The sequence below is a fragment of the Gasterosteus aculeatus genome, chromosome 12 (assembly GCF_964276395.1).
Source record: "Gasterosteus aculeatus chromosome 12, fGasAcu3.hap1.1, whole genome shotgun sequence".
In the NCBI taxonomy this organism is placed as follows: domain Eukaryota; kingdom Metazoa; phylum Chordata; class Actinopteri; order Perciformes; family Gasterosteidae; genus Gasterosteus; species Gasterosteus aculeatus.
The window spans coordinates 2,164,017-2,187,299 of NC_135700.1; the positions used below are offsets into that span (position 1 = coordinate 2,164,017).

The 23,283-nt window shown below is 43.5% G+C and overlaps 1 protein-coding gene and 1 long non-coding RNA gene across 9 annotated transcripts in view; one reads left to right on the top strand and one right to left on the bottom strand.

The window, feature by feature from the left end:
* LOC144385317 (uncharacterized) overlaps positions 1-21,285 on the bottom strand; it is a 39,259-nt gene extending 17,974 nt beyond the window's left edge. Inside the window, exons 1-2 of the long non-coding RNA XR_013451541.1 lie at positions 21,145-21,285; positions 2,315-2,416 (exon numbers count right to left, since the gene is read on the bottom strand). This is a non-coding gene — a long non-coding RNA (uncharacterized LOC144385317). The remainder of the gene's footprint in view (positions 1-2,314; positions 2,417-21,144) is intronic.
* znf536 (zinc finger protein 536) overlaps positions 20,120-23,283 on the top strand; it is a 198,231-nt gene continuing 195,067 nt past the window's right edge. For 3 of the 8 annotated variants that reach the window (XM_040202759.2, XM_040202777.2, XM_040202805.2), the window contains exon 1: positions 20,120-20,720. The gene's annotated coding sequence lies outside the window, so the exon portion shown is untranslated. Of the gene's footprint in view, positions 20,721-20,876; positions 21,543-23,283 lie in introns of those variants that run through there. The other 5 variants (XM_040202767.2, XM_078085251.1, XM_078085250.1 and 2 more) reach the window with 3 other exon arrangements.

The window sequence follows — 23,283 nt, forward strand, 5'->3', positions numbered from 1 at the left end:
TATACAAGCCGTCATTGGCGGGTTGTATAAGCGGGTTGGATTCATGGAGGGAGATCGCCGCAAACGCCGGTTTGCCGGTCGAGAAGTGCCCAAAGTTGTGGAGGAAAATACGGGACAAATGTGTCCGCGATGAAAAGCAGCAGTGGCGATGCACGGGGCAATAAAGTCTATGATAAATAAATAAACAAACCAACAACTTTCACACACAAAGATGTTTTTTTCATCAAAAACATGTTACTCCACCGATTGTTCTGCCGGTGAATTGCTCTGCAACACACGAAAGCCTTTTAGAACCATGAATTGAAACGAGTGCGTCGACGCAACGACGCAAACGCCAGCCTTAACGTCAACTGTTAATAAATGGGTAAAATAAAATAAAACCCATGCAAACTCATGAGAGACTTACTCATTTATAGGAGGCTACATTCAATTAGCTAGTAGTTACTTAGCATCAGTACATTTCTCAGCTTGACAAAATTCTGCAAAGGGGCCATCCTATTTGACCAGCATAACATTTTAGAATATCAGGCCATTGCTTTCCATCTTGCCTTGAATGAGAAACTATAAAACCATTTTCTTTTTAAAATGTATAAGACGAGCCATTAGGGCCTTATCTTTCCTGTCCCAGATGAAGCTAGCAAGTGACAGACAGACCAGGAGCTGAACACCCACACTTTCTAATGCCACAGCCTGTAGCTTTACTGTTCTGTACTGTACCTTTTAATCTAACTACAACCAATGCAATATATTTCCAGTCAAAACTACCATCGTTCCTGCTGCCATTGCTGTATTTGGTGTTGCAAGCCTTTATAATTTACCTTATAATTTAGTCTTTATAAAGTGCAACCACAAATAAACTGTTGAAGAGTTGAAAACAACAACACTGTATTCAATTTTCTCATTTTACATCAGGAAGGACACAGTATTACTTAAGGTAAACCAGAGTCAAGGACTTGATTGAATTTCCTTGATGTCATTACGAGGTCACGTTTCAGTGTGTAATATGATATAAATTTAGTTACCCCCCGCCCCTCCGCTTGTCCTTGCCCTGATCGTGGGACTCTTGTTTGTGCTTTTAAGCAAACTTCTTTCCCTGTGCCCGATGTGACATGATGGATGGTCCCATCATTTGCAAATGTTTTATTGCATCTCTCATTAGCCAAAGGTGGCGCAGGCATACTGTAACAATGTGTATGTACGTGAACACAGATGTATAAAAACACACACACATATCAGCTCTTCTTCTCTATGGTATGCTGCCATTTATGCAGATAAAAGCTCCAAGCTGTACCTTGAATCAATACAGTGTGCTATATCGGGTGTTATCTCAGCTTGGGTTTGAAACCTACAAATTTCAACCAGAATGACTTATAAACTGGTGGTGTGGCACACTCCGGTTGAAGAGTATGATCGAGATGTAGCTGGGGGTGGGGTAGGGGTGGAGGGGGATATTAAAAGAGGATATTAAATTGTAGTCTGGACGGTAAAGGCCCCAGGGTATTTGGAACTTGACCCATCCTAGGGATTAAAGATTGTATATCTCTGCTTTTCGGTCTTTTGAAAGCAACGTTAAATTGTTTGAACACCTCTATAAGAATTCTTTTTCTTATCTTTCATTACTGCTTTTTGTTCAGGTACCCTCTGATAGTCCATAACCCCATAAAACCACCCATATCAAGCATTAAATAACTGTCCTGTCCTGTGAGATTGTTGCATATAGGTGTCACTTGAAGGGTGCAGGCCCAAAGATATTGTCTCACACACAATTATTACTGTGAGCTGTATTCATTAATACAATATTCCTGAACATGACAAACACCCCAAAGGTACACTTTGTTTTATTACCATTTGAGTCATTAGGTTCAATGAAAATTAACAAGACAATGTCCACAGTCGTGCTTAGTGAGACCGTTCTAAGGCTCAGCGGGGCTTTGAGCTTAATTCCTATGTCAGCGTGCTAAAATGCTTCATGCTGATGTTAAGCAGGTAATGTTAACCGCCATCGCTATCGTAGCTCGTTGAAATGTACCAATGTGGCAGTGAACATAAAGAGGCTGCGGAATATGTCCTAACGAACAAACTAACCGAACAAAGTACAATGGAAGCATTGGTGAAACAGTTGTGGCATGGAGGTGAACCTAGCTCAGCAAGAAAAGCATCGAGAGTTGATTGAGGAAGAGCGTCAACAGACGGCTCTCCTGCAAGCTAAACTCAGCCAGCCCAGGGAGGTGGACCTGCCGGCCTACCTGTCTCACCTCCCCAACCTATTTTTTTTATTTTAAAACTGACTGAAACATATGATATTGAGGCTTACCTCAAGCCGTTGAGAGGACAGCAACTCAACAGGCCCCAGGAGCAATGGGCCAGCCTCCTAGCACCATTTCTGTCAGAGTCAGCCCAGAAGACCTATCACGACCTGACGACGGAACAGGCAAAGAATTATGTGTCATTCGTGAACGATTCGTTCATTTTGAATGAATCCTTACAAGGAGTAGTGAGTCCTCTCAAAGAGAGATTTGCATTGGAACTATTGCATACAATTTTTTTGTCTTTTAGTCGAGGTAGAGTCTGAAGAGGTGTGTCTTTAGTTTGCGGCGGAAGATGTGAAGGCTCTCTGCGGTCCTGGTGTCATCAGAGAGCCCACCATTTCGAGCACAGCAAAGAGTCATGATCTCGTTGAGTGTTTTGCTCTCAGCGAGGGAGGGACAAGCAGTTTGGCAGATGCAGAGCGGAGAGTGCGGGTCGGGATGTAGGGTTTGACCATGTCCTGGATGTAAGCTGGACCCGATCCATTCTCAGCATGGTACATGAGCACCAATGTTTTGAACTGGATGCGGGCAGCCACCGGTAGCCAGTGAAGAGGGCGGCGGAGTGGAGTAGTGTGGGAGAATTTCAGGAAAGTTAAAGACCAGTCGAGCTGCTGCATTCTGGATGAGCTGCAGAGGTCGAATGGCGGTAGAAGGGAGACCTGCCAGGAGGGAGTTGCAGTAGTCCAGGCGGGAGATGACAAGAGCCTGAATCAGTACCTGGGCTGCCTTCTGAGTGAGAAGGGGACGTATTCTCCTGATATTGTAGAGCGTGTATCTACAGGATCGTTTTGTCGCAGTGATGTTGGGAGTCAGGGAGAGTTGGCTGTCGAGTGAGACGCCGAGGTTCCTAGCGGTCAAAGTGGGCGTTAGCACGGAGTTGACGTCAGGTCCTGGGTTGGAGAATCTTTTCCCGGAAAGAGAAAAAATTCAGTCTTGTCGGGGTTGATTTTCAGATGGTGGGCGGACATCCACTGAGAGATGTCAGTCAGACAGGCAGAGATCCGTGCCGCCACCTGGGTGTCCGAGTGAGGGAAGGGTGTCATCGGCATAGCTGTGGTAGGAGAAGCCATGCGAGCGAATGACAGCGCTGAGAGAGTTGGTGTAGAGCGAGAAGAGGAAGGGACCCCAGACGGAACCCTTAGGAACTCCAGTAGTAAGAGGACAAGGTTCTGACACAGATCCTCGCCAGGTTACCCGGTAGGTGCGGCCGTTGAGGTAGGACGAGAGAAGGGAGAGAGCAGAGCCTGAGACACCAAGTTCCTGAAGGGAGGAAATAAGGATCTGGTGGTTGACTGTGTCAAATGCAGCAGAGAGGTCCAGAAGGATGAGGACAGAGGAGAGACAGGCGGCTCTAGCAGTGTGGAGTTGCTCTGAGACAGCAAGGAGAGCAGTTTTGGACAAAAAGGGAAGAAGAGAGACCGGTCTGTAGTTGTTTTCTTCAGAAGGGTTGAGGGTAGGTTTCTTCGGGAGAGGGTTAAGTCTTGCCTCCTTTAGAGAATTGGGAAAACAGCCAGATAACAGAGCATTGTTGATGAGACAGGTCAGGACAAGGAGGAAGGTCAGGTGCGATAGATTGTAGAAGATATGATGGAATGGGATCAAGTGGGCAGGTGGTCGGACGGGCAGAGGTTACTAGGGTAAGAATTTGGTTAAGAAACAGGGCGGTGAAAGAGGAAAGTGAGGGCGATAGAGGTGAAGTCAGTGGGACGCAAGAAGTAGGAGGTGGGTTTGAGAAAGAGGAGCGTATGTCATCTATTTTCTTGGTAAAGTATTTGACAAAGTCACCCGGAAGAAGGGTGGAGGGGGGAGGAGGGCTAGGGGTTGGAGGAGGTTTTCCATGACGCCACCCTCTTTTCTCCGTCCATGTCTGTCTTGCTCTCTTTTGGGCTGCTGTAGTCGCCCAAGGTGTGAAATGGAGTAATAGATGGGTATCAATATCTCCCTTGCCCCTGTTGTTTTGACCCTGTACCAATTTTTGAAAAACAGATTTTGCCGTTTTCAGGGAAGCTTCATGCAAAATGAATAGGGGTGGCACGTTTTATTGAAGTTTGATTTACAAAGTGAGGGTGTAAAAATGGAGGACAGAAACTGGAGGCAAAGGCAGGAGAGAAGAAGGATGTCATGAATTATTTTCCTCATATCCAGGCCCGCCAATGTACGTTGTTTTTGTAAATAATGCATCACCCCTGCGCATAATTAGGACAACAGCACTATTCTTTCTTCTCACCCTCGCTTCCAGATAACTACGTAGCGGTATTTTGATTCCTCCTTCTCTCTAATGGACGTAGAGGCAACTTGATTGATCTTTGAAAGAAAAAAAGTACGTTGAATGGCCTTTAAGCGCTGCTTCGGTTCTTCTTCTTTTTTACATTCATGTTCAGTTCCAAATGATATAGGTTATCACGTGAATGCTCATTATCATTTAGACACCAAATAAGGGAACGTAATGTGTCCTAGAACACAGGAGGCGCCCCAGTAATGTTTATTTGCCTGTGATGTACATGTACATTGGCTTCTCAGATTCATTACAGCTCAAAAACGCCTCCATTGCTGATTCTAACGCAATGTGACAAAATGCAAAGCCTGTTAAAAGAAAAGGCGGAGGGGAAGAAAAGAGACTCGAAAAAAGAGGGGGTTATTATTTAATATATTAGTGTGTGTGTGTGTGTGTGTGTGTGTGTGTGTGTGTGTGTGTGTGTATCTTCGTCTTTCTTCGGCAGGAGATAACACCTTTTGGAGGAACTGCCTTGAAGCATTATCCCCCAGACAGGAAACATGGCTAATCTTCGGCTTTGAGCCATTACGCTACATTTATCTGTGACCCCCTCTCTCTTTATATCATTACAGTTAAAGTCCATAAAAGTGTGTTTAGACAAAGATGAAGGCATTACCTGCTCAGAAACCCCAAGTGCTATTAGAGGCTTAGGCCCCTGCCTATGTGCACTGGATATTAAATATCCTTTATCTTAAACGCTCTCTCTCTCTCTCTCTCTCTCTCACTGCTCTCTGGGTAAGCTGATAGCTCACTCGGCCCTGCCTTATATTGCCATAGGCGTAATAAATACACAGATATCAATGGGCCAAGTTTGTCCCGGTCTCAAACGATTATGTGAGGCATGCCTCCCCGTAGCGGGAGTAGCAGGAGAGCTTTTATTTATTTCTGTGGGATGGTAACGACAGATATAGTTACAAAGTCAGACAAAGTGGAGGAGCAGAGATGGTTGTCTGCTGAACTGAGAGGACAGTCCAAACCACCCAGGGCACAAACACATAAACACACAGGCACAAACAAGCCGGCAGCTGTCTCACTTTCGCACATGCGAACAGATTACGTGTCATGAAAATACTATGCTATTATGGACTAATATTTCAAGATAACCAATACTTAAGATAGGTATGCCCAATCATCACGATCATCATTAGACAGTGTCTCAGAGAGGGACCAAAAGGTACAGAGGACAAAGAGTCGACTTGATTGTCTTAAGGACATTTGTAACATACACCAAATCTTGGTCTTGTCATCTTCTTTGAAAAGGGAAACTCTCTGCAGAGCACAGGAACGTGAGAGCTGAGTCTTTACCCTGTGAAATTATTCTCAACCCTAGTTATCAGATTAAAATTTTGTATTGTTATTTTATCATATTGTTATCTGCCGATATTCAACCGATCATCTATGCCATTTTTAAACATGTTGTTCTTGTCTCTGATTGCGTATAATGTTGTAAAAAACAATCCTTTAAATTGGCCAAAGGAGAACAAATGTTCAACAGTGTGCAACAAAATAGAGATAATAAAGATGATTATTTACAAAACCTCTTAGGAGCTCATATCATAAACGACACTGATGACAATATTAGTTTTTTTCAATAAAAGTGCTCTTTTATTTCCTTATATGAATTGTGTGTTTTATAATAAAAAAATACAGAAATGCTGACATAAACAAAGTGAAAGGATAACGTTTCCAAATGTATTATATTATCATTTTCTTTTCTTGCCACGGTTGCCTCCTACTGGCTAATTGGTTCTGAGTTCTTAGAGACCCTCACCTGGCCAAACGCTGCATAAAAGTTGGCTTTGCTTTCCAACTCCTTGGTTGAAACGGGGGTTGCAGATGAAACATAATGAGGCATTCAATGTAGGTAACTCTTTAAAGAACAAATTCAATTGTCGTACAAAGGAAATTTAATCAGATAAAATTGAGTGGTATTGCGCCACATAACGAAACCTATCTTTAGATCATTATGTAAATTTGGTTTTAGGGTGGATGTTCATCAAGCAATAACACTCAAGCCATTGTCTTTCTTTCTTTCTAATGAGGCTAACAAAGCAGACCCACTTTACTTTCTTTTTTTTTTCTTCTTCATGCTCACGTCTGCAGCAACGCCCCCTCCCCTTCCTATGCACTGAGTCACTTTCACAACTTTCATTACTTCTCTGAGGGCAGCCTGAGCTAGCTGGCAGGGGAGATGGGTGTATATCTCCTAGCTATAACCCGTAGTCCCCAGAGGGTGGAGGTCAATGAGATTAACCTATAGCTCCTTTTTCCGCCCTTCATTACACACTCCAAATTACACCCACTTACAGACGAGGAAAAGGAAGACGGAATCATATATGGGCTGATATCTATTTAAAATCTAATCCCTTTGGGTGAATTGCTCAGCCTTTCCATTTCTCTTATGTTCCTGCCTATTGCCCCCAGGCTCCATTGTGCCGTGGTGCGCTGCTGTGCCGTTCAGGAAGGTGCTATAACCTCGCCCTTGTTCGTATTAACTTTAGTTTCATCTGCACTAACAGAGGAGACACTTAAGATTATAACTCCCTCTTTTCTGTTGTTATTCCTCCGTTAAACATTATTGACTAATGGCCTATTGCTCTGTTGCCACAAAGCTAAGAGCTTGGTTATTTAGAGTAGATTCTTTCGGTTGTACCTTGCTGTACATCATCTGCTTCTAAAAGAGAGATGTTCAGGATTTTCTTTTCTTGTAAATCAATTCACCATGCCATGTTTCTTAACCAAAATAGTTATAAATTTATGGACTGAAACAGAAATAATGTGGATTTATGACGGCTTGTGTTTTCTTTCCTACAAAAGAGGTTTGATTACGGAGAACACAGCATTCGTTCCTAAATAGGCAACCGCACAGAGATTTTATTACTGCAACCTAGTATACCGTGCAGTACCTCCAAATCTCACTGCCTTGCACCACACTATTTGTTCTTCTGTTAAACTCCAGCATGATGCTTTAAAGGTCCCATGGATCAGATTTCATGTTTTTTTAGTTTTTGGCTCAGCGTAAGAATAATGTTCTTTGTGATGTTTCACAAATACATATACATTGGTCAGAAAATAAGGTAAACACATGCGCTATAAACAATGTCTGGCAAACAGGGCTTTGATATGCACATTTTTGTGTTTGTGTGACGACTAACAAAAGCTTGGACCAAATCATCTGTTCCCAAACTACAGGTGCACCGGTCAACCAAACTGCAAGTATGTCATATGTCATGAGCAGCGGTCTGGAAAATGACAGCGTATACAAAACACAGGAAAACTGCTTAGATAAAGAGGAAGTTGAAAGGAACCAACATGGGTATGACAGATGTACAGTATATATATATACAGGGGATGGGGAACTGACTGCTAGTTGGTGCGCAGACTTCCACAATCCACAACGATGATTCACTTACTTCAAAGAGCTTACGTGTTTACATTAATTTGTACACCCCCTGTTGTTTAGTTAAAAGGCTATTCATCAAGTTATTTCAGAGAACTCGCAGACAGAACAACTGCAATGCTGCCCCCCGATTGGCTGAAGTCACCTGCTCGTCTGATTAAAAGGAAGCAAACCTGCTGACTGCAAGATTTACAGATCAAATGCTACAATGTATCTTGATTCTGTGTGGGGGGGGGGGCAATCAGAAGCCCCCACTGTGATGAGTTTACCTTGAAACTGAAAAACTCAAGGGGCCTTGAAAATGCACAGGCAGTTTGAAATAGGAATTATTAAAAAACAATACGTTTTGGAGTAAAATATATTAGTTATTAAGATCAAACGACAATGTATAGAGAAAGGTGCCGGTCTTAGTGATGAGCAGACATATCTGACTGCTCTACAGATGGTTTTAGTGTCTTTTAGCGTATCGTTTCAGTTTTCCTGCTTCGTTGCCACACCTCTACCAGGTGCTACGCCAGTTACTTAAAACATGAAACAGGAAATGTTCGCAAATAGTTACAAACTAATACGCCAGACATTTCCCCCGGGAATTGGTGGAGACCAAATGAAATGTAAATGGTGTAGGAGCCAAATTTGTAGTGTGTTGTTTGTTGCATTTGCATGTTCGGTTAATTAGAAGCGTGTGCGTAATTTCACTGTTTGCTTGCGTATTGAAATACATGCGGGTTGCAGACTGACGTCACACAGTTGTACGTTGTCCGGACAGTTTTTGGACCGGGTTAATTTGATAATGTTATGAAAAATATTTTTCCGTGGAATGCCGATACTCATAGGAAGAAAGGAAACTGTAATTCAAGAACTTTGGATGAATAAAAGACATGCTTGCTTCACTAACGGAACAGAGTCAGAGTCGGGAGCTATTTGTATACGAACAGAAACACGCCTCAACTTAATGTTTACGCTCTGCTTTCACTACTTTCGGAACCTAACGTTACAAAGGGTATAGTTGATATAAATTGCATTCATTATGTAAACTTAAATATGACTCCAAATGAATGTATATGTTGCTCTGTTTTTATATATTTATATTAGGACACACACAATGTAGCTATAACATACATGGCATGGCATGTCATCCTAATATAATAATGACCCTGATGGGCCGCCTAAGGCTTCTCTGCCTGTCTAAACAGAATCACAAAGTTTAGCTATTTTATCATTTACTTTTTCTTTACAAATATATTACATGTATAATAGGCATAAGCAATAAGCATTTTCTCATTGCACATCTCTTGTCCTCGTCTGTTGGTCTGCTTCCAGTGCAGCTTGTTTTAAAGAGAGCTTTTATCCAATCAGATTCAGCCCCTGTGTTTACATGTAAGAAAAGCGAGAGGTCCTCTAGTGCAGTGTTCCCCAGCCAGTACCGGTCCGTGGGCAATTTTGTACCGGGCTGCACAGAAAGAATAAGCGTGAGCGTGCTCCCACCAAGATCGCTGCTCTAAGGAGACTTACACATTAAAGTATACAGGGACAATATTGTTGATTGTCATAGTCTTCAACCAATCAGATCTTTAGTTTGACATGTTGGGCCTATTTTTTGATGTGCCGATAATACAGATGTAGCCTCATCACGTGCGCTCTCATTGGTCGGTGGGCCAGCGTGACTTCTGTCAAACAGAAAGCCACCTAGCAGATCTTCGTATTTGCAGTAGCGTATTTATTGGACTATTGTGTTGTTTTTATTATATAGTTGATATTGTTCGCTCTGATCTAAATAATATTTGAATGGCCTGTGCTCTTTGAACTTTCAGAAGTTCTGATCAAGTTAAAGGCACTCATCATGAACGATCATAATAATGCCACATACCACTGGAAAGCTTAGAGTCTGGGCTAAAAATACAAAAAAGTTTGAACATGCCCCAGACACAATTCAATCACAATTTATAAAATATCAAATGCAAATTTTGGAGACTGGAAAACCCATCAATTGAAGCTTGAAGTTAACAAAGGAACCGAGACACCGAACAGCAAGAGTATTCCACTCTGATTACAGCGATATTTATAACATTTCTCTCAGACAAACCTTCAATCAGAAATGCTCCTTACCTTTACCGTTTTTAACAAAAAAATGTCGGGGGTTTTCAAATACTAAACGCTAAGCGGATTTCTGTGTCTCTTCATAAGCAAAGAACTTTGGCACTTCCCTCAGGGAGCATCATCCCTCACTCTACACATTACTGATACTTTTACATCTAAGCACACTCGAAGGTATTTTTTACTATGAGACCTCAAATTGTCCAGACAAATCCTATAGTTGCAGAGCTATGGCCGTTTTAGTGTGTAAATACAATTTTGAGCAGAGACCGAGAAAAAAACCCCTTGGCCCTGAAGAGTAGCTTTAAATGGTATGTCAATAAGCATTTCCGGCCATAAATGTGTATGAACAACAGACAATTTGGATGGGTACTATACAAGCTTGCCTGTGCCTAAATCTAGTAGTTTATATAATGTTAGGCCCTTATATATTCTGATTGTTTAGGGACCGTATCAAGTTTTCACACTCAGCAGCTTGTCCTCCTTGCCCCCCCCCCCCCCCCCTCCCCTTCGGGCTCCATGCTGTTTGGGGCCACTCGCCTTCAAGCTGCATCCACTTGTAGTGTATAATAGACAGAGGCTTCCACCAACAGCGTGCACATTAATCATCATTAGACGTACAGTTCAGAGATCGCCCCAAATCGGAAGCCACCGTAAAACAATAGGAAACCGTGTTCAGTATTATCTTAAAATTAGCGAAGATGAGCAAATTTGTTTGTCGGTGGGCACCTCCGAGGTCTACTAACCGGGGGATGGTTTGACTGATAGAGCGTCATTTTGGTGGGTGTGACGGAGTAGGCAGCAACCAGGGCCCATGTAACTTCCTGGTTATGAATAGCCGCTGTGGAAAGGTCAACGTCATGACAACCCTGTGATGGATGTCACCGACGTCCAATTAAATCCTTCTAAAAAAAGACGCCTCTAGTGTGTGCTTATTAAATATAAAACAGCTACATCAAGAGTCTGAGGGCCCGCTTTCTCTGTGCTTAATGCCGACTAGGACAACCAAGAGCATTTTTTAGTCCTCAATTATTCATGTTTTTGATGAGGGGGGTCAATAAGGGAAAGAGCACTCAGTATGAATGTTTGGAGCTATGCGCAAAGGTCACAACACAAAAACAGACACACAAATACACATCTTTTCAGACGTTTCTAACTCTTTTCTCTCTGGATAAACAGGGCAGAGCAAAGAACAGCACTCCCGTGCTTTGAGGAATGCAAATATTTGTCGCCAGGTTGTTGAAGCTTTCCTTTTTTTCTGTTTTGTACGCGTCTCTTTTTCTCACCCCCCCCCTAACTAAACGCACACACAGGCTGCTTTGAGGAAACTGGGACAGACAGGCAACCCATGAATAAGAGGATGCACGTTTTTTATTTGTGTATTATGTGGCCCTTTGAAAACCTCCAGCACATCCACGTGTGCACGCACAAGTGCACGTAGACACACATGGGCCAGTGCTCAAATTCAGCCACCCAGCCTCAGTTTCCTTCCTCGAGTTCAGCAGTAAAAGTCCTCTCACTTTTAAGTCTACCTTTGGTTGAACTTATGCTTTTCTTTTTTTTCCCCATGTCTTGTGTATCCACTCTGAAATTATAGATGGGGATAATAATAATAATGTCATTTTGTACCGGAATCTTAGTCATTACCTGCAGTAAAGTGCTTCTAATTGATACCACCAGAGAGATAATGATTACAATGCCCTCCAGGAACATATTATTGCAATATTAACCTTTGTATATACTTTTATGCAGAAGACTCTGGCACATTAAAGGATCTCTAAATCTTACTTGTGCGGTGTAATGCCATTACAAAAGAATGGATACTCGGAGGTGTGCCCTTTTCCTGATTAAGTGTGTCCAGGGGTTTGCAGCCATCTCCAGGAAATGGATGACATGGAGGTGCAATTCTCTGTGTCTCTCTCTTCTCTTACTGTCTAAAGCTTTCTTTCCTATCCATGCTACCCTTCATGGCCGTGCACTACAGATAACCTTTCTTTGTTCCTGCGCATGCGGGCAAAAACGTTTAAGTGTTTTTTATCTGTTTCGTATGAAAAAGTGGCTGCAGTCTGTGATATCAATCTTTGTATCAGTGTGCTCGTTTATGTGCGCATCCCCAACATTTGACCGACACACTGCACAGCTGCTGTGCCACACTCAGTTGGGCACCACACACCCACCACCCCCTCAAAAACAGCATCCAAACCAGAGGCTATATTTGGACACAATGCCTTCACCAGGATAATTAGCCAACAAGCCATGATCTCTAAACATGAACCACACTGCAACAACATTCAACTCTTATTAATGCCGCACCATGAGGCACTGCATGTATGTGAAATACAGCAAGTGTATCTTCTGTGTAATTTCTTAGTATGCTCTGATATCTTAGAAAATCAAAAAGGGCAACAACAGCAGCAGCGAGCTCATTTGAAGTGTAAAAAAAGAAAAGAAAGAGGGACCTTTGCTTAAGACATCTCGTTGCAGCAGGGACCACAGTGCTACTGACAGAGGGCAAATGAAAATAAATTAATTCACTGAGCACTGTTGTGTGTCTGTGAGTGTGTGTGTGTGTGTGTGTGTGTGTGCGGTTGTGTGTTTGTGAATCTGCGTGTCTAACCCGTGACACAGTTCAAAACGGCTTCTTAAGACCTGGTGACACAAGACAGGAAATCGGGATCTCTGAATACTCTGGAAGCCTCTTGGCTTGGCCTCGCACATGCCAGGCCCTTAAAGCCCTGCCCGCCCTCCTTGCAGTGGAAGGCGTCAGCCTCTAGTGGGCACTGTACCGAGTACAGGTCTAACCTTGGTAGGTTTACAGTGATGTAGTCCTGTTGGAGGAGTCACCTTAGATATATGTTGTGTCTTTCAAATATGAAACCATGATATTGTCAAGTGGTAAATAACCCCCTGGATGGTCCACTATATTTAAGAAAATCCATTTTCCAATTCAAAACTTTGAGAAAACCATAGTATTCATAACTTGAAAAGTGACTAAATTGCTGTGTTTGGATAATGTGACTGAAAATGCCTGTTGTCCAGCTATTGAAGTAACAAAATGTACTTTTACTCTTGTTACTGTAACAAGGTCTATTTTTCGGATCCTTTTTTTAGTAATTTTTTTATCATATAATTTTCATTGTCCCATCCTTTCTGGTGCTGTCAAATCTTTGACAGTGTAAAATTAAACTAAGGATGGTATAAAATTCACAGGGAGCTCCATACTATTAAATGTTCTGGTTAACGTTAGCATTCATGTATCTCTGCAAATGTTTGGAAAGGAAATTAATTGCTCATTCAATGCACCACCAGACTAGCACGTCGAGTAACCCAAATCTACCGTTGCAGGGCGCTCTTTGAGATCAAAATGTTTGAAAACAGTGTTTTCGTGTGGTAGCACGATTATTTAATGGATTGGTAATATTTTTCAAAGAGAATGTGCCATGGAGCAGATTTTGTAGGACTCTGCAGTGCACAAGGCAAAATATGCAGGTTTAGACAGGTGAGAGCAACAACCTACTCACTGATGGATGTGCTCTCTGAAGTGAACAGGTACTGTGTGCCCTACGGTGTTGAAAAACTGCGCAACATGTGTCTTCGGGCTACAACCATCTAGTCTTTTGTAATGTCCGTACCTCACTGTGTGATTTGCCTTGGGTTTTTATTCAACCATTGAATCTGCAAGAAGTGACTAACTAATTGATACTGTGTTTTATTATGGTTTTTCTGTCACACTGTTCTCTTTCTCTGGTTAAATAGACTATAATGAGGAGGTTATTCTGTATTTATAATATATATAAACTTTTGTATAAACTGGCACTCTCTGTCCGCTGGTGAGAGCGTGCTCACCGGTGTCTGTGCGCACGTGTCTGTGTGTGGCTTTGTGTGAGCGGGGAACCAATCATCGGTTCCTATATTGTTTACAGAATCTCTTTCACGTTTATTTGTAGAATGTAAAATAAAATGCTTTTGCCAAAATATCCCCATTTTAACTTTGTCTCTGTTGCGTTTCCCAAACGGCATTTGCATTTTTAGATCTCTTCAAGAATTGAATACATCATGTACCCTTTTGCCTCACTCTAAAAATTGAAATGTAGCGCAATAACTTTTGCTCAGTACATTTTAACTGAGCTTTAACTACTTTTTACTTTTACCTACCTAGTACAAGAGTGCTTTTTCCATTGCTCGAGTAAAACAACTTCAATCACCATGAAATATTGTAGCACTCTTTACTTCCCTGCTGTTAGAACATTTCTTCCATTGCCTCATCATGTCCAATTAAAGATTGTTAAATAATCAGTTTTAGTGAGACACAACCTTGAAACAGGTTATGGATCCCTGACCTGCTGCGGGTCCAGTCGTGGTCTCGGGGCATTCACCTGAAGATCTTGACTATGTACACAACACACTGACTTTTGACCCATTGCTCCCTTTTTAGCATCAGAATACTGAGCCACTGTGCCAAGCCAGTGACATGGTTGAGGGTACAACAGCGGTATTTATTGTGTCGGTGGTAGTGCCAGTTGCATTTGTCCTGCAGTGTTCGCGCTGTGCCATACGTCCTCACCAGCTTCTGTTTCTTATTTCCAAGGCTAGAAGATGGCCTGGAAAGATGGATAGTTGGCCAGGATTTTTTGGGGGGTTTAGTATTCATAGTTGTAACACAAGGCCCACTTGTCCTTGACTGCTTGTTACAAATAACCCACATAATTCCCTCAGGCTCAGAGATAATTCACTGATAATTTAAGGCACTGGTACTGTGTAGCATTTCTCTCCTAACACACAAGGAAATCAGTGCATTCCTCAGTTGTTCTCGCATTGTTTCCTTGCTGCTCCTGAGCTGACACTAACCTGTAAAGCATATTTTTTCTTCTGGGTAACGAGAGACTGTAGCGTAAGTGTAGACAGGGGTTAGCGTGACTGAGCCCTTTTGTGGCATGGCAGCACCTTGCACTTTATCCGCCGCTTAGCTTCCCTTTCTCACTGGAGAGGTGCATTATCGGCTGATTTAAGGAAGTGCTGCTGAATCAGGTCAAGGAGGTGCTGGCAATTGTTGGTGAGGTAAAAAAAGGGCCTGTAGTGCCAATGCTCACTGGCAAGGTCTAAAAAAAAGAAAAGAAAAAAGATTAAATTTAGTCTGACACTGAAACCGTTTAATACCAATAATTAGACCATGTATGAATGTAGCAATGAACATTCTTACTTAATGCAATTTCACAGGACCTATTCTATGGTGCATTTTTGTACTGGGCCACTATAAAAACATAGATATTAGTGATAGTCTTCCCACCAGGGAGTCAATGTAATCCTACAGAGCATTAGAGAAAAGGAAACAAGAAGGAGGAACGGACAGGAAAGGAATTGGAGAGGCAAAGGAAAGGAAAGGAGGAGAGAGTAGGCGATCATGGGCAAACACAAGGGGAGAGGAGTAATCACGTGTGTCCGGCGGAGGTCACCACTGGTCTGCAGGTTCTAATTATGTGCTAATAGCCACTGAGGAGGTCATTTGGAGCCATTAGCCAGTGCCTGTAGATAGTTAACGGCCCAGAGCATAACCCAGCCTCCTTAATGTTCCCCGCGAGGCCGTTAGCACTCCGTCACCAGCCAGCTAGCTGCCTCGTTACTGCGATTAGAAACCTATTGATAGGTAATAGTAAAATATGATAGCACACTATCCGAAAAATATGGACTCTGGTGGAAAGGTGAGAGGACAGGAGACAGTAAGAGCACCTGCCCGAGGGGGGAAAGGTAGACTGAGGGGAACAACTGACTGATTAACCAAACAATAAAAGTTTAGCTTAATCTGGAAGTGATTAGAACGTTCCAACGCTTTCCCATGGGTTTGTTCAATGCAGTGGGGGGTGAGTCCTTAAGGAGATGAAATATGACTTCATACCATTGGGGGCTAGGGTTAAGGGGTTTGGGTGCTGTCCTGATAGCTAAATAACTAGACAGTGACTTTTCAAAATAAGGCCTACAATTTACGCTCGTTAGATGCATACAATAACTTTTCAAAATAAACTTCCACCCTAGTCTTACTTAGTTACAAAGTTTACATGTGCAACAAAACAACTTTTATTTTGTGTTAACTTTGGCGGCCCTTGAGGACAAAGCGGGAGTGTGTCCGAGCACCAGATTCCCCTTCGCAAACCTAAAACTTTAGTGTATGAGGGTCCCCGTTGCTCCGGTTTGCCCTTGCCTCCAGTCCGTCCGACGGGCTGACGATATGTACCCGGGTCTCCAGCAGCCCTAACTACACCCACTTTTGAGACAAGAAGTGTAAACCATTTTAAACCATTGATGGAGCTTGTGATGCTTCATCTTTTGTTGCAGAGCGTCTTTGGCAGAGTTCAACCTGGAGTTAGCAAATAGTGAATGTCACACGGAAAGGGCAGGTCTGTCGATATCAGATGCTGGAACCAAACGTCAGCATTTGATGAGGTAGGTGTGAATGGGAGTTGCTGAGCTGAAAATAAGATTTCCCCTCAAAACATGTATACCCTGCATTTTCTGATAAATGCAAAAGGCTGTTTAACAGCACCATGATTGCATAACTATCTAAAGAAACACATGCATGAGATGAAGACAACGTTTCTTTGCTCTTAGTCACAGATTGAAAAAGAAATTAAATCAGAACCAAAACAAGGACAGACATACCATGCAGATCGTTGTTCTTAATCAATTAGAGTCAGATGTTTTCACTTAGACATATTTCTGCTCTGGGCAGCCGTTGATTCATATGATTTAAATTAAAGACCTGCTGGTTTATAAGTCAAATGCAGTATACTTCCTGCTCTCCCACATCCATCAGTCCCAGACCAGTCTGAACTTGAGCATACACTCTGTCCAGGCAAATAAAGAGAAATACAGTGCTTCCTGAAGAATCACAGATTTGTCTGTGATGAAATCTCCAGGCCGGGCTGTAAATATTTGCCTGTGCTGTATTTGTGTGAGCGTTTCATTAACGATCCGAGCTGACAAACATGCACACCCATTGACCCCAGTCATCGAGGGAGGGCCCGAGACAGTAGTGTGTATTTGTTGAAAACGTAAACGCCTCACATGAGGGATTGATGTCACCGACGGAGGAGACGAGTGCAGTGGAAATTAATCTGGTGTGCTAAATGTTTTCCATAGCCAAAAGCTCCTGGCTCTTATTTGAGGGCCCTGTCACGACTTGAAAGTGTAATTGATACAAATTCTAAAGTTTAATTTTTAAAGTTTACAGTCACAGAGGGTTCAGCGCTCCGGATTGTTTAAAATTGCGCTCGCTTCCATTCGGTTAAAGCAGGATAGTCTGAAAAAAAATGTGTTCATCAAAGGGTTGCTACAAATTAGACTTTGAGAAACTCAATTTGAAGGGAAAAGAAAAGCATTTATTTCTTTTCCTCTGGGGGGGAAGCCAGAGTCCCTGCTGTGTTTGCATTTAAATATAAACCAGGCATAATATCTGACTTTAATGGCACATGCAGTCATACAGGGCACAAACACAGAGGCACGCGCTGCACATGCCATATGCATATACACCACCCCCACTCCCACCCCAACTTCATAATTTAGTAGTTCCATCTAAACTGGCACAGACAACAGCGTGAAACAGCTCTTAGATTGTTGTGTCTACTCTCTAATAGTTGAAATTAGCAATAAGGCCTCTGGAGATGTCGGAGCACAGGCGGGCATGTTGTAAATCTGGGTCCAATAAGGGGCCGAGGGGGTGGTGGTGGGAGGGGGTGGGGCAGAAAGTCAGAGGGAGATGGCCAAAGCAGTGGAATAACATCTTAATCCATCTGAGAAGTGAACAGTGGCCGGTCTGTTTTTTTGGAGCACGCTGTCTTGGATGACTCCCAAGCAGAGGGGCAGGGAGCAGAGCCATCTTCAGCTGCTAGTCACTAACATGGCAGTAATAAGGCAGTGATGACCCTCCCAGGACTGGCGGCCAACACTCCCCCTCCCTACCATCCCTTCAGCACCCCCACCCACCCACACACACACAGGGCCGTGCTCTTGAACAGATATGCAGTCCAGCACCGGATATCTCTTGATATATCATCATCACTGCCCGTGCATTCATTCCATGAAACGCTTAAGCACCCATGTAAAAATGTAAACGGCACAGACCAAAATTTAACCACTAAAGCTACATGAAAATGTGTGACATTAATTTACTCACTGAAGGATAATCAATGAGAGCAAAGAACTTGACTGAAACAGCCCTCAGGGCTCACAGAAACCAATGCCATCCCACGTTGCACTGTCAGACCTTTTTCCTGTCCGCTTTTACGGTGTCATCCGAATCATCAATGTGCTGTCACGCCGAGAGGACTGAAGGATATGGGCTGGGAAGTTTTCGGGCACATGTCTGAAAACTCTCAACACATAAATATTGTTCATTCGTATGAAACTGTTTCGGTAATTTTAATGCCCAGAGGTGGGTTCAGCCCCTTGTTAGTGATCATTAGAAAAGGACCACGGTTTTATCTTTTTTTTAAATCATTATCTTCACAGAATGCATTCATAGTTGCTTTTATCACCCTTAAAGATCCTCGTGTAGTTTCAGACTCTGCACACAATTAATTCAAGCCACTGAAATCCCTGTCAGCCGCCACAATGTGGCTGGCAAACACTTTTGCGTGGCTACTTACACATATATGGTGGCGTGCTGAGGGTACCAACCCTCGCTGCTATGCATTGTTAGAAATTTGCATGCTTAAGTCCATATGGCAACTTCCTTTTGACCTGCTTTCCCATCCCGGATGCATTGTCAGGGCTGTCAGCCGATAAAGAATCACTTGACTTGCTATAACAAGTTCAAAAGGAGCTGATGACGCGCTGTTGATCCATGGAGAATCGGCAAAAGGAACACCCCTACTGCTCACTGCTATCACTCCCATAGAGATAGCCATATTATTGATGGGGGAACAGTTATGCTAATTCCTTTAGGGAAGGAAACTCCTTTTTTGTATTTTGGAAAATGCTCAAAAAATAAAGAGAAGGAAAAGAAAAAGAAAAAAAGTGAATTTCATACGCATCAAGCTTAATTCCATACAACCATTTAAAGGAGCAGCATGAGAATCAGATTTTCATAGCGCATAATGAATGCAGTTTATTTTAAAGAGGAAGATGTGTTTTGTCTGGGATGGGAAAGAAGCCGATATTTAGGCTACCTATTAACTTTCAACACCCAAGCAATATCGTTAATTAAAAGGAATACAAGTATCAATAAGTCAAATGAAAGAAGAGAGACTGCTTATATTGAACCAGTTTACATCTCAATACGGCTGATAACAACTATGTCTGCATGCACAAAAAGGTTTAAATTAAAAACACGAGTGAATATCTCTGAACTTCAGCACATTCCTAAACGTGATTATAACCATTCTAATAAGATGTATAAGGTATTGTGTTCACCCACAGATGGAGTGTCATGTGCTCCCGCTCTCTCTCACTCTGACTGACCATTTACATGCGTGTCTCTCTCTCTGACACATACAGCATGGCACAAGCGTCGTGGAGAGGGGAGACGATCCGCGTGTGTGTGGAGACGATGCGTGTGTGTCTCTGTTCGGGAGGTGGGGGTCGTTACGCACAGGGCTGCTATGAATATGACCCAGAGATATTCGATTGTGCGCCCATGTCCGGTCCCGAGGACATCCGATAGCATCTCAGTCAGTGGCATTAATGTGTCTCTCGGTTGGACATTTTGAATAATCGGGGCTGTCTGCCGTCATGCTGCCACTAGCTGTCAGCAGCCCCGTCTGTCTGTCTTATCACACTCGCTCTCCTCGTGCGCTTCCAGAAAACAAGCTGTCCTTGCAACAGAGCACTTGATACTTTTTTTAAAAACTTGTATTATTATTATTATTACCAAACCGTTCCCATAATTATCCCGTAATCATTATATAATCCTATAACAAAGCCTCTATTGAAGTCCTGTCTTTTGTCAACGCTGAGACACCGAATCTATAATTGCATTATTCGGCGTCCCCCCCCCTCCCCTCCCCCTTATAGAAGCATAATATATCAAAAACATTCCCGCAAGCTTTTTAGATGCACAAAACTTCGGCCTATGTGGGACGTCTTCTTGCCTCGCATGTCTGTCTGTGTGTGTGCGTGTGTGCGTGAGAGAGTGTTTTTACGCTTCGCGGAAAAGTTTTGCCAACTTTGTTGAGGGGTTCTATTTGCAAATACCTCCCTCTTCCCCCCCACAAAAATCCAAAAACATAACAAGTATTTGGTTCTTTTACAGACAAAGTGTAGGCGCCGGAGAGGTGTGTGTCAGATATGCACTCATTCACCAATTGGACCAGTCGCCTTATTGATGTATCATATTTTCAAATAATTACGCTCATTCCCTATTGCGCTCCCCGACAGTAAAAATAAAACGTCAATACATTGAGAGAGGGTGAGGGGGGTGTCCCTTTTTGTATGCATGGGGATTGGCAACACAACGGGCTTATTTACATTAAATGCGCCACAAGGTTACAGTGCAGATAGATGAGCGTCATTTTTATCACTCATTACTTCTCTTAAGCGGTGACTGGCGCTCAGGACGCGCAAGGGAGGCAACACTCATTTATCCTGGAGTTCTTTTAAGGCGAGGAGAGAAGAGGGGGAAACACTCGAAACAGTCCACTTGGAAAAAAAGGTAAGGAATTCTACTTTTCTTTTTACAAGTGTTTTTATCAGCTGCATGTGTTCTTTTTTTACGCGGACCGGGGTTGTTAAGCGAGGCAATTTGGGGAAAACGCACGGTGCCAAAGCGGCGAGGCTGGCTGTCCGTGGATGTCCACGCACAACAAGGGGGCACATTTAACAAAAATAAGAGTGTTTGCGGGCAGTTCAAGGTCAGAAACAAACTAAGGCGCAGGAGAATCGGCGTTTTGGTTTCCGTGCGCCGGGGAATGTAACCAAGAGGAGATTATTTCTCTGTGCATCAACTGCTGTATTTCTCTTAATCCCCGCGTTAACGGCGAATACCGCAAGACACCCGGGCTGTATCCAGCTATCCGGCTCCGCTTTCTACAATGGAGTGCGTTTTTTTTTTTAACGGTACAATGCAATTTACCTACCAGATAGGGGGAGTCCGAGCTGAAACGATGAAGGGAATATGCTGATGCCGGGTGATCGGCATCAATGCAAACGTTCACCTTTTAGCAGGCGGCGGCAGTGGGGGACAGGGAAACACAGCGAGTAATAAAGCCGGAATATCCTCTTTCCCCCCCGTTTTTTGTTGTTGTTGTATATTTGTAACTCGGGATGCTTGGCAGGGAGCAGCTGTAGGGACAGGTTGGAGGAGTGGACGGTTCTCTAACAGGTCCGAAGCGCACTTTTCAACACCACCCAGACATCCGTCGACAAGATGATCCAGTCAAATCGTACGGACATGCCTCATTATTCAATGAACACAATCTCTCGCAACGCACCGTTCACGCGCAGGAGTTAGCCGGCGCTGCGCCACATTTCAAAGGTAAGAACAAGTGTGGAGCTCGTCCGCACCACTTGGGTTGCTTTGTTTTCTTATTTTTTAACGGGGGGGTCTTGAAGTGCATTACTCGCTGGGAAGTCAGTTTTTGGGGAGGATTGGGGTTGTTGTGTGCGGGGTGCATCACTACAGCTCCCCCACCCCCAGCAACCCCCCCACCACCCCGACGTCTCCCCAAACGTGATTAGAAAATAACAATTATCTGGAGCAAGTGATGATCGTAAGAAAAGCTGCGAGGCAACCAGCAGCTGGGAGCGAGGCACGCGCGCGCGATGCCCCGACACTTTAAAAAGCTCACGCAAGGATAAAATAGATTTTTTTTCTCTTGGAAGTAGGAATGAAATAAAAAGTTGTCTGTGCGCGCGCGCGTGTTCCTACTATGTAACACCGCCGGTGATGTTTTTTAATTATTGCGCCTACAGATAATAACTAAACAGCACGAGACTTTTCTTTTTCCCCTTAAAAAAGTCCTGCCTGTGAACCCCCCCGCCCCTTCCCCGGCAAGAGCGTGCACGACAAAACTTTTCTCCCGACACCCCGGCACTTGTGCCAATAGAGAGAGCCGGGATTGGGGGCGGTCAAGTTTCCCGTCGTGTTTACCGACCATGTGTCAGAAAGAACTTGAGACCTGCCATTTTGTGCAGTGATCGACCTCTCTTAAGAATAACAGCCCCGCGTTCTGCTCCGACACAGTGGCGGTAAACAACGCGTCTCCACGCCGGTCAAATGGGCTTTTTTCTAGCTGGAGGGGCGACGACGACCCGCTAGCACTCTCGATTGCGGGGTAACATGCGGGTTTAATTGGGGGGAGAAAGTTCGCGGTTAAAGGCTGCAGGGGGCTGATAGATATCTCCTTTAGGTGGAAATATCAAATGACGGAGCCCGTAAAATAAATGTGTATTTTCTTCCCGGGAATGGAGGAGGTCGGATGTGACACGTGTCAGCAATTATTTTCCTTTTAATTCCCCGCAGGGTGTTTTATTATTTTAGCACACCCTGAAGATCCGGCAGGTTGAGTGTGTTTGATGAAACGGTCGCCGAATTCCTTCGTGTCCGAATTTCAGTTTGGAGTGGCAGGGTGCGTTGGGGTCTGGGTGGGGAGAGGGTATTAAATTATCAGTAATATGTGGCACCAGGGAAGTTGCTCGTAATCCCATTTATAATCCTCTGTCTCCCTGTGGAGCCTGAGTTGGGAGGACTTTTTTTTCTCTCTTCTTCCTCGGAAGTGGAGTTGACCCCTGAGTGGTCTGACCTGGGTTATCCAGCCACATCCGACCAGCACAATGTCATCCTTCTTAAAATACCCTACAATGTCTTATCCCGTTGTTTCCCACTGTTTCCCTCCAACCTTACCCTCAAGTGTTCTCCAGCCCGGAGAAAAAAAATAATATTGCCTCTTCCTCGTATTCATTGTGCAAGGAAAGGGGATAAATAGATGTAGTGTGCGATTTGAGATACTGTCATTGTTTAATGGTATGCACAGGGCGGATATTATGTCTGAAATAGTGTCTGGGCGTAAACCTTTTTTGTCAGCTCCTTTCATTCCCCCATTGGAGATGCAATAGCAAATGGATAGCTGCACCCCCCCCCCCCCCCCCCCTTCCTCGCAGACCTTCTGCTGGACGTCTCTCCATGCCGCAAGTGGAAATGTTGTCATGCTTCTCGAGTGAAATGTTTTAGGAAAGATGCGCTTTCTTTTTATTTTAGCAAAAGGCCTCACTTTTGC